Raw genomic sequence first — 6,523 nt, forward strand, 5'->3', positions numbered from 1 at the left:
AGGAACTCCCATCTTTGGTTTCTCATGTGAACGCTCCATTCCGAGGTATCCAAAACCATTTCCCTCACAGTGTGGAGGGAAAAGTGTCCTTTAAGGATGCCTGAAAATATAAAACGATAAAAATCATTCTCACCCACTTTTTTCCTAAGAAAGTAATTAGCTCTACCCTTCACAGACGGATCGTTAAGAATTTGCAAGCAGAACTCCCCACATTGTCCTAAAGACAAAAATCATTGAGCAAGGGGTACCCTGGAAACATTTACCTTGGCTCTCCCATGGATAAGCGGTGGTATCATCAACAGGCAGAAGGTGAGTCACTTATGCCGACATGACTGCTGGGGGCTGGTGAAAACTGGTGCGTGTAGAGCATCACTGGACCTCGAGGAGAAAGCAAAAGCAGGATTGGTTGCCCGTGTATCGACAACCAATTAAATGATACGAAACAAGACTTTGAGAGCTCACCTACGCTACACATCCAAGTGGAAGAAGCAACAGAAAACGTCCCTCCCTTGTCAGCCCGCTGGGAAGCAAAGCTCCGTTAGAGTAGCTGACAGAGTGCTGAGTGGTGGGGATCCCTCTCACCTCACACTGCGAGTTCCCTTTGAATCAGATGAGAGAAGAAGCCTGCCTCGCGCTTGCTGAGTTATTGCCCCAGTCTCAAAAGGAGCCTCCTGGTGTCTTTTGCTGTTAATCATGTATACTCTGCAGCAGCTCAATCTACTCGGGTCTCTCTCCAGTGATTGCATGAGAACATATTCCCAGGCACCTTTTTTATTTTTTTCCCCCAGCTCCCTTTTCCCCGGGCTTCTCTGCCTCAACTCTCCTTCAGAAGTTACACTCGAAAAGCTTAGTAACAATTGGAATCTAACTACATTTTAACATAACACTTACATTCATGCTTCTGTTCACACTGTAAAAGGTAATCTTTGAATGGTTTAAGCATCTGGATTCTATTACAGCAAAGTGTAGCACTTAAAATGGAAGAAACTTTTTACATTTGCGTGGAATTCAGGCAGCTGCCTGAGCCACCCTTGGGCCTAGTTGTTTCAAAGAGATTTGCAACAGGCTTAAGTCAGAAATGATAAAATTGTCAAAAAAAAAAAAAAAAGTTGGAATTCCTTTTGGAAGACAGCTAAAAAAATAAAACCAAACCAAACCTCCAAAAGGAAAAAGGAAGAGATTTCTGCCTGCAAATTTTTAATAATAGAGTTTATTGGGTCAAATACTAAAACTCCAAATACTGTCTGCTGTGCATATCCAAGAAATGTTTCCACTTTTTTTCCTCTCAAATATAACATTGGTTTTTACAGTCCTGCAGATTACAAATCACATGAGGTTATTATTTTTTTTTCTTTTTGGTAAGGATATTGGATTTTTCTTCCATTTGTTCTATTTTATTTAAATAGTCCAAACTTCTGTGGTTTGCTCATTAAAATCCAGTTGGCAGAGAGAAGCCGAATCTTTATGTTTTCCAGCTGTATTTCTGCCAGTTCCACGCAAGCATTGTTATCCTCATGAGCATGTTTGCATCAGCCACGAGCAGGAGTTTCTCGTGACCCATTCAGCAGCACACAGAGATGTGGGTGCCTTAGGGCAATGGTGTCTCCGCAGAGACAGAAGACAAAACCTTCCAAGGCGCACCATTGGCCCAACTGAGAAGCGCCTGACCAAGGACAGGGAAGCCAATCTTTTCTCAGCTGTCCACCAACCTAGGTTAGACCTGGCCAGACATGTGAAATACACTGTAGGCCAATAAAAAAGTCTTTAATCTTGCTGGGCAAGAAAAAGAGTAGAACAAAGAAAATGCTCTAGCCACACAGTGGGAAAGAGAAGGAAGATGCTGGTTCACGCAGCCAATATTCTCTCAGAAAATTATAACAGACCTGAGGCTATTTCAGAGAAAAAAAAAAAAAAAATCCGTCCTAAATAAAGTTCACATGGAATTTCAAGGAACTTTGAATAGCCAAAACAAGCTTGAAAAGAAGAACCAAACTGGAGGTCCCACGCTTTCGGATTCCAAAATTACAAACTATAGTTAGAAAAAACAGTGTTGTACTGGCATAAAGACAGAAATATGGACCAATGGAATCAAACAGAGAACCCGGAAATAAATGCTCAGGTATTCGGGCAAATGATTTTTGACGAGGGTGCCAGGGAGCTTCGATGAGGAAAGGACAATCTTTTCAAAAAATAGTGCTGGGAAAACTGGATATCCGCATGCAAATGAATGAAGTTAGATTCTTGCCTTATACCATATACAAAAATTAGCACACACAGAATCAGAGACCTAAACGTAAGAGCTGAAATCATAAAAATCTTAGAAGAAAACATAGGGGGAAAACTTCAGGATGTTGGGTTTGGGCGTGATTTATCATTAAGACATCCAAAGCACAGGCAACAAAAGAAAAATATAGGTACATTGGATTACATCCAAATTAAAAGCGTCTTTGCATCAGAGGACTCTATCAATAGAATGAAAAGGAAAATGGAAGAATCAGTGAAAGTATTTGCAATTTGTATATAAAATAAAGGGCTTTTATCCAGAATATACAAAGAACTCCTGGGAGTTCCCTCATGCTGCTGTGCGTTAAGGATCGGGCCATGTCACTGCAGTGGCTCAGGTTGCTGCTGTGGCTGGGGTTCCACCCATGACCTAGGAACTTCCGCATGCACTGGATATGGCCAACAAAACAAAACGGAAACAAGACTCCAACAATTCAACGATAACAACAACAACCAAAAAAACCACAAATGGATTAAAAAATGGGCAAAGGACTTGAATAATATTCCCCTAAAGGCGAAAGACGAATGGACAATAAACATATGACAGGATGCTCACCATCTCTAATCCTTGGGGAAATGCAAATCAAATCCATAATGACTTTTCACACTCTCCGGGCTGGCTTTTAACAGAACAAACAAAGGTAAGTATCAGCAAGGATATGGAGACTGACATCCTGTGCATTGCTGGTGGCAATGTGAAATGGTACAGCCGTTGTAGAAAACAGAATGTACACTTTTCAAAAAAAATTAAGACTAGAATCACCATATGATCCAGCAATTCCACATCCGGGTATGTACTCGAAAGGACTGAAAGAGGGGGGGATCCAATAAACATTCTTAGCAGCAGTACTCACAATAGCCAAAATGGGAGCAAGCCTCAAGTCCACCCGTGGATACATGGGTATTAAAAATATGGTGTATTTTTACCTACAATGGAATATTATTCAACCTTGAAGGGAAGGAAATTCGGACAAATGGATGAAACTTGAGAATATTATGGTGAGGGAAATAAGTCAGTCATAAAAGGATAAATACTTTATGATTCTACTTCTATGCAGTACTTTGAGTAGTCGAATTCATAGAGACGGAAGGTAGATGGGTGGTTGCCAAAGGCTGGCGGGTGGGACAATGAGGACTCAGTGTCTGATGGGTACAGAGTTTCTGTCCTGAAAGAGAAAGACTCTTCTAAAGATGGATGGTGGTGATTACTGCACACCAGACGTGAAAGTACTTAACGTCACTGAACTATACGTTTAAAAATGGTTAAAACGGCAAATTTTAGGAGTTCCCTGACGGCTCAGTGTGTTAGGGATCCAGTATTGTCACTGCTGTGGATCAGGTTTTAATTCCCTAGCCCAGGAAATTCTGCATGCCGTGGGCACAGCCCCCCTAAAAAGGTAAATTCTATATTTCTGTATTACATTGTCTATATTTTGCCACCATAAACATGTATATTGAAACAAGTTTTAAAATGTCCCCAGATATCCCTCACTTAATAGAAAAGGTATAGTTGCCTGTAGAAATAAGCTAGCAACTTCTTCTTCTTTAATTAATATGTAGCTGGTTCTACACCAGGTAATTCCCTAAAATAGTGTCAGTTACTTCCTTATAAATCTGTATTTTTAAAAGGAGTAATTTCCCTTTTATTTAAAAAAGCTACAACATAAAAATATTAGTAACCCAAATCTTCATCTCCTGGTCTCCAATACAGATGTTCATTTTTGCATGTTAAATTTCCAAACTCAAAGACACCCAGAAAATTATGGGCCACAGGTGGCATATATTATGGGTAAAGAACCAGAGAGTAAATATTTCAGTTTTCCTAACCACATAGCCTCTGTCTTCACTACTCAGCTCTGCCGTCGCCGCCAGAAAGCAGAAATAAGCAACGTACACACTGATGGAGGGAGATGGCTGTGTTCTAACAAAACGTTCTTCACAAAAACGGGGCTTGAGCAGGACTTGGCCATGCTTTGCTGCCCACATGCGGTCTTGGATTCAGGCTAGAAGGGTCCGATGAAACTGCTCCAGGGAGTGGTGGTTGAATGGAGTCAGGAAGGACAGGAAGTCAGGCCATGTTATATCCGCCAAGACGGGAGGGGGTGAGACACAGGGACAAGCAGTGAGGTGGTGGCATCTGAAGAGTCAAGCGCATGTGCGAGGGCGTTTCAGCCAACGCAGACCCAGAGTCAGGGAGGCTCGGGGGAGGCTGAGGGAAATGAAGATAAGCTGTTTCAAATGAAAACTGACAGGACTTTTGAATTCTAAACAAACTGCCCTAAGCAGTTCTGACAAACCAATGCTCAGTGAATCACCTTCCCGAGCAGGAAACCTTGTGCCCCGTTAAATATGGATCTCCTGAAGGGAACACAAATTGTTCATTCAAACCACTTCCAGGTTTGATTGCTGGCCAGCTAGCCACGCAGAATACATTTCATTTGAGTATCCCAATATATATCGTATGCGTGTCTGTCTTTACTTTAAGTCTGGCTGTAACATTAGTGACATAAGGACTTCTGTTAAAAAAAAATGTTACCAGGGACCATTTGAACTCTTGTTTTAAGCTCTAATTCACTCTTCTCTAAACTTTTGATCAACTCTTTGTCAATGGCACCGCCTGAGATTGATGGCTGGATCATCTTAGGCAAAGGACACCGCAAGAATTATCCTCCAGGGCAGGAGGCGGGGAAAGAGGGGGAGACCCGAGGAGCACTGCACAGACCCTCCCCTGCCCAGGACAGTCAGCCGTCCTCTTCCAAGGCTTCCAGCAGTTTCTGCTGTGATTAGCTGTACCCCAATGCGGGGGAGTGGGGGTCGTACAGCTCTGAAGCTACTACAAGCCTGAGGACCTTCACGATGGGCTTAGGAGGCTGTCTGTTGGGTGTCGGGAAGTGTGTGTCTGAGTTACTATTAGGATTCCAGGGTGGGCGGGACTGCATTTTCCGTCCTATGTTGCTTCGCCTTCCATGCTGTTGTTTCTACCGCCTAAAAAACATTCAAAACCAAACAGCAGGGAGTTCCCGTCGTGGCGCAGTGGTTAATGAATCCAACTAGGAACCATGAGGTTGTGGGTTCGGTCCCTGCCCTTGCTCAGTGGGTTAACGATCCGGCGTTGCCGTGAGCTGTGGTGTAGGTCGCAGATGCGGCTCGGATCCCGCGTTGCTATGGCTCTGGCATAGGCCGGTGGCTACAGCTCCGATTCGACCCCTGGCCTGGGAACCTCCATATGCCGCTGGAGCGGCCCAAAGAAATAGCAAAAAAAAAAAAAGAAAAGAAAAAAGAAAAAAACCAAACAGCATATATATTCACACACACAATGTAATATACAGTTCTTATCACACTTATTACTATGTAACATCAAATACATAGTTATAACATATTACGTTAAAGAATATGATGATAGCTATGTACTCATATATTTTATTAGTATATTATAGAATATATATTATATAACAATATAGGATTAATATAGTATGTTTTATCTATATCCATATAAACTCCAGGAGCAGCAGTACCCTTCATCAAACACACCAGGCACCATTTATATATATAATAATATAAATTTTATATATAACATTATAATAATATACTATACTATATTATACTATATATAATACTCTTACACTGTTATATACTTTACATAAAGTATACTTTATAAAATTCCACTTTATGGTATAATTATACTGTATCACATGCTCTATTATAGGACGTGTGACTATAGCATATAACACAAGTAAAGACTCCAGGAGCAGCCATGCTCTTCATCAAACACACCAGCTTCCGGGTCTCTACACGGGAAGGTTCCTTGGCTGGTGAGCCCTACTGTATATTCGTGGTGAGTGGGGTGCGGAGTCCATTTAAATCCCTATTCATTGTTTGTTTAGACACATAATGATTAGAGACAAGGTTAATGGAAGCATCTGCTGTATAGGTCAGGAAATATTTCGGGCGTGCCAGTTCTGCCAGAGTGCTACACGTCCACGGAAAAGCCTACCGTTGGCTTTGAAAGGAGCTTGGAAGGGGGGAAAGAATGTCCCTGCCCACAGGGTTCAGAGAGCAGTCACCACATGGCGAAGCGTGCACGGGGCTGGCAGGCCCGGGCTGGCCGTGGCCATCCCAGAGGCTGTGGCAGGAGAGGGTATGCGGGCCTGGACACTGACAACGGCACCACGACTGTGCCCGAAATGTCACCTACAGTATTCACTTAACCCTTCAAAACACTCTGTGATGTCGTCCCGTT

The sequence above is a fragment of the Phacochoerus africanus genome, chromosome 12 (assembly GCF_016906955.1).
Source record: "Phacochoerus africanus isolate WHEZ1 chromosome 12, ROS_Pafr_v1, whole genome shotgun sequence".
Taxonomy (NCBI): Eukaryota; Metazoa; Chordata; class Mammalia; order Artiodactyla; family Suidae; genus Phacochoerus; species Phacochoerus africanus.